This window comes from Epinephelus lanceolatus, chromosome 21 (genome assembly GCF_041903045.1).
Source record: "Epinephelus lanceolatus isolate andai-2023 chromosome 21, ASM4190304v1, whole genome shotgun sequence".
Taxonomy (NCBI): Eukaryota; Metazoa; Chordata; class Actinopteri; order Perciformes; family Serranidae; genus Epinephelus; species Epinephelus lanceolatus.
In genome coordinates, this window is record NC_135754.1 from 17,753,259 (window position 1) to 17,763,017 (window position 9,759).

General features: G+C 44.2%; 1 protein-coding gene across 2 annotated transcripts in view; it reads right to left on the minus strand.

Annotated features, from left to right (window-relative positions):
• The window catches only part of ntn2 (netrin 2), a 52,806-nt gene extending 44,202 nt beyond the window's left edge, over window positions 1–8,604 (minus strand). Inside the window, exon 1 of one of the 2 annotated variants that reach the window (XM_033612143.2) lies at window positions 8,436–8,604. The gene's annotated coding sequence lies outside the window, so the exon portion shown is untranslated. Of the gene's footprint in view, window positions 1–5,533; window positions 5,870–8,435 lie in introns of those variants that run through there. The other variant, XM_033612142.2, reaches the window with a different exon arrangement.
• Window positions 8,605–9,759: the final 1,155 nt, after the last annotated feature.

The window sequence follows — 9,759 nt, forward strand, 5'->3', positions numbered from 1 at the left end:
CTGAGTCTTCTTTAAGAGTAAATTAAAAACAATGTAAAAGGTGACTGAACTTCAAATTGTGTTTCAAAAATCATATTTCTAAACTTATGTCTATTTTTCCTTTTAATATTTAACACAAAATCATAAATAACATACAAAGTACAGTGGCAGGGTTTGCAGCTAACAATGTGGACGTTTCCATGCACACTAAAATCCCACAATTATGTTGAATATGACAATATTCCAGATTAAAACTGGTCATGTCAGCAGCATATTCCAATTGGATGTTCGGAATGAGGCCTTTTTCCGGAGGAAGCATTTTCCGACTAAGACATGTGAGATATGCTGGTATTATCCAGGTTTGAACAGCATTCTTTGGGCATGTATAGCACATTTGGACTATGCGTCTCATTTGGGGGTGTAACCGCAGTTTGCTACACTTCCCTGTTTCAGTCAGCTCTCTGCATTGTCATGGATGCGCTGTACACTAACCAACTAGTCAACAGTTTGCAAGGCTGTGGCTCAGACATGCATGTTCAAAAGAAAAGCCCACATCTCTGGCCGGAAGGAGGAACACGCCTACGTCTAAACATTATGAAAATGCAAATATCACATCACTGAACTTTTGAAGAAGGTGATTAAAGGAAAGAGGGAGGCTGTGTTCGTGCAGTCTAACAAGACTGCCACTGGTGGAAAACTTGGAAAAAATCCTGGCACAAGCGACAGCTGTTCTACTTTTCCATATTTTGACATGATAAACAGCATGTAAGGGCACGTTAATTGGAGTATGCGCGGCTGCATGTGAATGGAAATACTAGTGGAATATTCATTTTTATTAGCTATGTAAACAGTTTAGTAGAAATATTGTGTTTTTTGGAATAAGGGCAAAAAACAGATTTGTCCATGTAAACCCAAGAACCTTGATTTGAGTCATATCTGGGGCTTAATAAGCACTAAAAATCCTGGGAACATAGTGGCATCTTTGCTAAAAATCAACGCAGAGGGTTAAAAATACCAAAGAGGTCCAACAGGGCTTCAGTCCCGAATACATTCTCAAGTGAAAAATATAGCTGTGAACTTGAGAGTAAGGGAGGAAAGAGTTATACTCTGCCTTGGATTTTTAAGTGACAGAGTGACAGTCTTGGGAGTGGAGGGACAAGGGTTCAAAAATGTATAGTCCCCTTCTGTATGTCAAATCTGCTTTTAAATACAAGAATTATTTCCTGTGTGCTGTCAAGATGCACCAAGAAAAGGATGACATATTTGTCCTCAGTGCGTGTCAGATGAAGGCAATGCAGCGAGGTTACACAGATGATAAAGACATGTAAAAAAAAAAAAAAAAAAAAAAATTTTGAGAGGCTAAAGTGTGCTGTTTTGAGAGTGCGTGGGTGGACTGAGGACTCCTTGATTGAACATTTCCCATGGACCTGAGCATAACCCCAACCGCAGCTTTGCGGCAGTGCGGTTGGACAGTGGCAGTCCAGGAGAGGCAGGTGAGGTGCTCCTGAATACGAGAGGAAGTAGCTCGTTTAGAGGGATGGAAGGATTTAAGGAGAGGAGAGGTGAGCACTCCTTCAAAGCCCTTTGAAGGCTGGCTGCGGTAGGCAGAGCCGCGGTTTTCCCAAAAAAGCCCCCCTAACAGGAAAACAGTCTCTTTTTTTTTCCATTGCACAAGAGCAACCTCTACCCCACAGCCGAAAGCAAGGACCCGCTTTGAACTCGCAGGGGGAAGAAAACCGCAAATCATTTTATTAAGTGCTTGGAATACTCGCACGGTTGCGTACGTTACACTTAAACACACACGCTGTTGACGGACAAACACATGCTCTCCGCTCGGTTTTTATATGTGCCCTCGCTCACACAGGAAGACACACTGTGAAGGATGCCAGAGCTTGTGACTCATCAGAAAACTCCCTTTCCCCTCTTCCCTTGTTCCTCTCCTCCCTATCTACACCTCCGCTCGTTCTCTCTCAGTGCCAATGTTAGCACGCACCGAGTGACCTTCGCCTAAAGCTCAAAGGTCAGCTGTCTCTCAGTGAGAAGGGGAAAGCACCTAAATGTCTGTCTTTTGGCTTGGCTGACATTAACACAAGTCATCCAAATGAAATGACAAATAAGTTATGTGGCCATGCCTTTTAGAATGACAGGCGTTTTCTGACCTGAGAGCCCTATTAGCACGCCATTTGCCTGTGCCGTCTATTTTACGACGTGACAATGATATGGTCAGGTTTAGGCACAAGTCAAGGTGGGAATTTCTTTCTGATCTTCTTTTGTGCTTCCTCACAACAACTTTTGTGTTACCTCGCATTCAAGTTTGCATTCCCCCTGATCTATACAGTAGCACGTTGGTCCAGTCCAGTTACACTGCCAGCTAAACGCTCCGCACATACTACACACACTATATTTTGCACCTATTTCTCATAACTCATTTCAAAAGGCTCAGTTCCAACAGTACACAACCACTGGCTGCAGCTGCTCTGCCTGGTTGTAAGTTAGTGGTTGAAGCTGCGGCTGCAGATATAGTTACTGCTCGGACTACGACTGCATTTGTGGTTGAATCTGCGATGCTATAGATACGGTTATGGTTATGATCTCCAACCCACAGGGGATTTGAACCCGCAGCGCTTCTATCAGATATGACAGATGTGTTCCCAAACACACCACAAGAATACAGCAGCTTCAAAACAACGCTCCGCCAGCAGCACAACCGTGTCAATTCACTGCGCGCGCACACACACACACACACACACACAAGCCCTGCACGTGTTGCGCCCATTATAAACTGATTTGCTATAGTCATAGTCTGTCAAAATCAGCTGCAGCAGCAATGGCACAGAGAGCTAGATTAACTAGTTTCACTAACTAGCTGTGGATCAGAAAGACTTCAAAGTGTATTGAGAGAGAACACAAAAGCATTTTGACATAACACAATGCTTAAGTCAAAATGAGTAGCTGCCATTTTGGGCTACTCGCTGAAACAACTAATTGACATCATTCTCCTTTAGAGAACCCCCTTCTTTAACAGGTTAGCATGCTAGCAAAGAGCTGGTCCAACTTTATGGCAGCAGCCTGCTATTTTATCAATGTGTTGCTTTGCCCTCTGTGCTCACATGTTGAACAACTGTTGAGATGAGCAGGCCTCAGCTAGCAGGTAGCACACACGGTCGCCATAGCGCTCGGAGAGCCAAACATGCCTCCAGTCTATTGTCAGTTCAACTCATCACATCTCAGAACTTTGCCATCAATAACCGAAGACGTCCCACGCCAGATAAGGATACTTATAGGCACTAAGTGGGCACAGACACACTAGCAGACCTCACACACATATCCCTCTGCATCTGGAGGAAATGTGTGGCTGACACATGCAGGCCTAGCAGGGTGCAGGGAGTGGCAGGATGAAGCATTTGCCCCTGGATTCTCTTCACACAGTGGGAGACATCTTGGGCGTCACGCTGACGAATGACAGGTATTTTAACAGGAAACGCAAGGGCGCACACACGCACTCAATTTGTCACTCAAAGAGAAAACATAGGGCCACTTACTGCAGGACGACAGCACCTCTAAAGTGGAGACAATGAGTGTAATGTGGGCTCTTTATCACACCACATCCATCTCCAGGTCTAAATATAAATTCATATCAGGGATGGGAATGATCCAGGAAGGACAGAACAGAAAATATACTACACATGAAATTCCACCTGGAGTCAAATCACAATATTAAACTGCCATTCAAGGGAACTTTAGAGTGCTATATTCACAGTGGAATCAGGTGCCAGAGCCTGATATGGTAGCAGAAAACGAAGGACTGGCAGAAAGATTACTTTGCCCTGTCAAACTGTTGAGGCCATAAGAGAAAAATATATTGGATGTGTTGACTTAACTCGCTCAGGTGGACGGAGCCAAGAGTTCTGAGGGATCCTGCTTTTCAAAAGCAAAAGAAAAACGATTATGTTACTGCAGCTTTCTCCGTCTCAATCCGTCCGCTTTACTGTGGGGTTCATAAATACCACATACAACTGCACGCACACACACACACACACACACACACACACACACACACACACACACACACACACACAAAAATCTGCACTATGTTGCTTTGGATTAGCTTCCACATCATGTGCCTTCAGCTGCTCCTGGCTCTACCTCCCTCGCCCTGTTATTGATGGAAGCAGGGCGTGATGCAATTAAATAATGATGATTAATTTGCAAAAACAGGGCAGTGGTGGCCAGATGAGCAGCGCCTCGCTTCACCACACGTGTTCGACTCAAACATTCTCCCCTCGGTTTACACTTTTTTTCTTTTGCATTCTCCCTGACCTTGGGGAACAGCGAGGATTCAGAGGCCTTCTCCTCTTCGTGGAATGATTCCAGTCATTTGCAGTGAGAGTGAGAAGTAGGTCAAGTGGCTGACACTGTTTCAGTGTGCAATAGGGGCATACTTTAAGGCTATTGAAGCAGTTAAGATAAGCAATCTGTATGGGACTCTCGCTTTCACTACCAGGCTTGTTGCTGCTTGTAAGCGGAGAGGAGATGAGCCAAGAGAGTCCTGTCACACCTTGACCACGGTGGGCTTCAAGGGCGTAGGTTTGATTTCTGCATTGAGGGGGCTTTGAAATGGGGGCCTCCTCTGCCAGCGAATTTTGAGTATTGAACACTTTATTTCCAGAATTCTGGTGATTTTGTTCACACCAATTTGTGTGTTTTCTGCATTACTTTATGGTGTAAATGTATTTGATTTTGTCCAACTGAAAGCCATCTGCTACTTTCATGTCTTTGGGGGGGGGGGGGGGGGGGGGGGGGGGGGGCAAATGCACATGCTCTAAATCTACAGCCATGGTGGGCTTCACCCTTCAAATCAACCTCATCACCACTTTAAACCTCAATGAACCACAGACACAACGTCAAGCTGCCTGACTCATTCTTGTACTTTTCTCTTTAAAGTTGCTTCAGTGCTGAAAAATAATGTTTTTTTTAACACACAAATATTTTTCAGGTGGTGGCGTTAGAGCGAAAAGGGAAAATATTAGAAGTGACAAACGCATTGGGAGACTTGGCCAGGGCAGTGTCGAGGAAGACGGGAACCGAGAAGCGCGCTGCTTGCTTTGGCATCCGTGCTTGGCTCTGATTCCAAGTCGCTATTAAAGCTCACTGGCTCCGTATAGTCCACCTCTTGTACCTCGTATTAAATCCTCGGCGCGGGCTGTTTTTCTCGCCTTTTTTTTTTTGCTACGACCCACGGGCTAGCTGTAAACCGAGGAGGCTGACACCTGTCTGCGGTGTCCGCCGCTCTGATCCAACGCGCCCCGCTGATTCAGCGACCCAAAACACCTACTTATACAGTCACACACGAGCTCAGCCTGTAATAAAGTAATGACAGTCATTGCGTTCATTTAAAACAAATGGCAGGTAATGGACAGCCCGTCTCAGCGAGCGCCCTGAGTCACTCACCTCTTTTCTGAGAGAATAAGCGGTGCGTAAAATTGGAATGAACTATCCACGAAAACACGTTGGATGCGGAACAGAAACAGAGAGCCGCAGATTATAAACTTACCCCGGTGTCAAGTCGTGAATCTCGCTGTCTTTGAATTTAAAAGGACGTCCCTCCAGAGATCCACACCAGTTATTAGCCTTCAGGTTCTCTTCCGTCAGAAAGTGTCCTCTCCAAACGCAAAAGTGTTTCTCACACTCGCCTCGTTAAAATATTAAAAGGAGAAGAGGAAAACGCGCAGCATAGTGAAAAAGTGAGGGGGACACCGAGAGGAGGTGGACCGCTGCATCCGCGCCCGGAGCTCAAACCAACTGAAAACCGTCCAGTACATCCATAGGTTGTAAAGCGAGCCCGGGGTAGGCTACTCCCCATTAAAATCAAACCCAGATTTCCCCCACCATGTGTGTGTGTGTGTGTGTGTGTGTGTGTGTGTGTGTGTGTGTGTGTGTGTAGGAGAGAGGGAGAGAGAGAGAGAGAGGTCTAAATATTCCAACAGCCCCACTGCGTTTTGCGTTTTCCTAGCTCAAGTTTAATTTTACCTGCCATTGACTGATGCGTGCCATTTCCTCGTGTAGCCAAAATAACGCGCGCTAAAACACTTGACCAAACGACCACTTGCTCCTAGATTTGTTTTCCCCTCAAACAACACAACTGGTCTCACTTTTACAACAAATACCTCCGCCGCTTTACGGACTCATTCTCACCGCGCCGCATGCCTCTAAATGCCCCATGGCTCGCTGTGTTCACAGGCAGCCATATGGAGGTCGTAATGAGAACACAACGTTGAACCTGTTGAAAAAGAGTAGACCTAGCGGGGCTCCGGGGCGCGCCGAAACAAGAGGCAGATGCAGGGTGTTGTAATTTATTAATCCTAATAACAGTCCCAACACGTGTGGGATTTATTAGCCTGCGCGCCAAGGCAGCGACTATGTTGATGGTTTTATTAATATGTAATAATTAAAGTAGCATCGAATTAAGTATATTATAGTATTGGCTCGTGGTTGCATCATGAGGAGGGATGTGTGTGCGTGTGCGTGCACGCAAAGAGCGAGAGAGGTTCTTTTTGGCACAGAAAATGTGGCCCTGCGCCCTCGGCCATGACAGCAGCACATTAACTCATTAACTGCATTCATATGGCTTTATACCCCTATGTGTGTGTGTGTGTGTGTGTGTGTGTGTGTGTGTGTGTGTGTGTGTAGGTTAAAGAGCGACAGCTAAATGTGGTTTGTCGTAGTGATGAGTGTCTGCAATTTTATACAGCCTATTAGGGGAGAGCGTGCGTAAAAGCGCACTGGAGAGGTCACTGGTGACTTAAAGCAGCTTTTAAAATTGAAGTCAGTGGTAATTACTGATATTAATATTGACTTCTGTCTACATGAAGCAGTGGGAGAACATAAATGGCGTTAAGGTGGGGTTTTTTGAGCTTGTTCCAACTTTCAAAATGTCTCAGCCAAACGCATCTGCGCACCACAACTACTCATTTTGTAAATGCGCATGGAATAACATTTTATAACATTTTACATTTGTGAAACCACTCCAGCAGAGGCGCGAGGACAGCCACAATCCGCTTCATAATTCCCGTTAATTTACAGGCGACAGCCCGCGCGCTGCTCTCTGTGTTGGTGCAGGTGCAGCCTTCGAGCATCACGGCAGATCAAAATCCCGAGCACCTCCCGGCCCCGCTGTAAGCTGATCAACATTCCTCCTGTATTTACTGTACCATCCTCTGGGGGGAACAGCCCGGCCCGGCCCGGCTCGGCTGGGCTCGGCCCGGCCCGGGACCAAGCTGCGCTTTGGTGCCTTTATTCCAGTAATTCATCTCACTACAAAGCCCGTTTAAATATGTATTCAAACCCGCGGATAATTCAGGATAAAAAGCATTAACCCCAATCCTGAGTGTGTGTGTGTGTGACCCCTGCACGAGAACACACCTGCAGCCAGCACTCATTAATGGTGTCAGTGAGGGAATGGGGCAGGACAAAAAAAAAAAAAAAAGAAAAAGACACTGCCAGTTAATGGGGTTTACGCACAAAAGGGAAAAGTGGTGCCAGCTTCATCTAAAATAGGATAAAATTAATTAACTTTGATCAGACTCGAGCTGGGATAAATGGCACACGAGCGAGCGCGAGGCTATGAGCTATTGCGCAGGATGTTAAAGTATTGCATTTATTTTGGAAGTGAAAACTTGACACATTTTCTCCCAGGAAACTTCCAGTCTGCGCACATTCATCTGCCATCATGCTGTATTTATTGTTATTACTCCTTATGCTCCTCTGGCCTCCTGTCCAATTACTTCATCCTCCTTTAGTCTAAGCCCAATTCTTCATTTCAAAATCTCCTCTGCTTCTCGACGATTTTCTCACGTGAATCAGCCCCTAAAATAACCTTTTCCTCGGCTTCACACAGCAGTCTAAATTAGTTTTATAATGAATCCTCCTTATTCTCCTCTAATTACATTTTTCATTCCTCCCTGCTCTATTTCTTTCTTCTTCTTCTTTTTCTGCTAACTTTATGAAATTAATCTTATTGTGGGAATGACGCTGTAAACACACTTTTGTCATTTGCTTTACTGTTTTCAATTTAAAATGTTGAGGCATTTGGGGAAAGCAGGCCAGTAAATGGAGAATTTGGAACAATCGCAGCAAGCTTTCAATAATGTGGTCAAACAGAGTTTCTTGGAATTGAGCACAATGCTGCAAATCTTCAGTGAGAAAACAACAAACTGAAACATTCTGGTGTCAGCTCATCTGTTTCTATCACAGACACGCAGAGCTGTGTCCCTTCACACAGTCCAGGCATTTTCCCCACACAGGGCCAATTTTGACGCATTTCTGTAAAATAAAGGAGCCCCGCCAGCCAGGCACTAATCTAGTTAGATTATCTCTCCCATTACAACTGGGAGAGATTAGACTGCGTTAAAGACAGAATGAAAGAAAGCAAGACTTACAACAGGCAACACACTCACTTGCTGTCAGATGGGATTCAAGCGGGGAGCTCTCCTCGGTCCTTTAGAGTTGGTGCACTTGGATCAGTGTGCTGATTTTTGTCTGCAAAACAAGCCTCAGTGGTGTGTCTGTTCAAAGCCCCGGGGCTCTCAGCGCTGGGTTCCCTGCGGCGGACACCCTGGAGAAAATGTCAGCCTCCGGCTTTTTCCTCGCTTCATTTTTTGGCACCCCTGCTGTTGGGCGCCCCTGCTGTTGGGCGCAAGGAGCGATGCTTACCTTGTCCTTGGGGGGAAAACCCCCTACCTGGTTTTCAGTGATTAGAGGGCGCCCTCCTGTGGCTGAGCACGTGTAAAGCTCCGTCACGTTTCTGGCCAGAGAGTCATCCTCACAGTTCAGCATATTTTACATCCTGTTAGCTCAACTTCATCGTCGTCCTTGTCCTCATAATATAAGAAGTCGTTTTAATAAGAGACGATTAAACAACTTCATTTAGAAGCTATGTTTAAGTAATATATTAGACCTCTGTCAGTGCAGGCGTTCAGACCTGTAAGCACAGGTGTTACTAATAACAGTAATGATGCCCTGCTGCATTAGGTTGTCCCTGTAAGTCCTGCACGTGAGCCAGCACATACAACAGAGCACTGGCACTTAAATGGAGTGCAGCCATCATTAGTATTAGTTACACCTGTGTCTGACTGGCCATAGTCTTTACTTCAAGAAAGGTCCTGTAATAAAATAAAATAAAGAAATGAATGAAATAAAAATAAAAATAAAAACAAAAAATAAAATAAAATAAAATAAAATAAAATAAAATTAAATTAAATTAAATTAGGCCTAAATAATAAAATAAAAACAACAAAATAGAATAAAATAAAGTAAGAGTATGATCCATAGCCCCGGTCTCACTTAAAATATGTGACCACACAGAGTAATTTTTTAGGATTTTGTGTCTCTTTTTGAAAACCGCTTAAGAATATTTCCACACTATGTTGTGTTTGCTTGTTCCAAGGTTTTACTGAGTTTGATTTTATTCATTAGAATTTTAAGACTGTGTTTTTAAGGCCAAATTGGTGACCCATTCAGAACCTAATTCAGAATCTAATTATTTATTTATTTTATAACACACACAAATGGTGGATTTTTGGGTTATTTATTTATTTATTTATTTGTCAGTAGATGGTCTTGACTGACTTTTTTTTTCAAAGAAGAAAAACATGACCTAATTTATTTTTCATGGATGGTTAACTTATATCAATGAATAAAGTGATGCTTTACAACACATTGCATATATATATGTTTACTCTGTATTCGTCACCACAGCTCTGAAAATCCTAAATTTCTGAA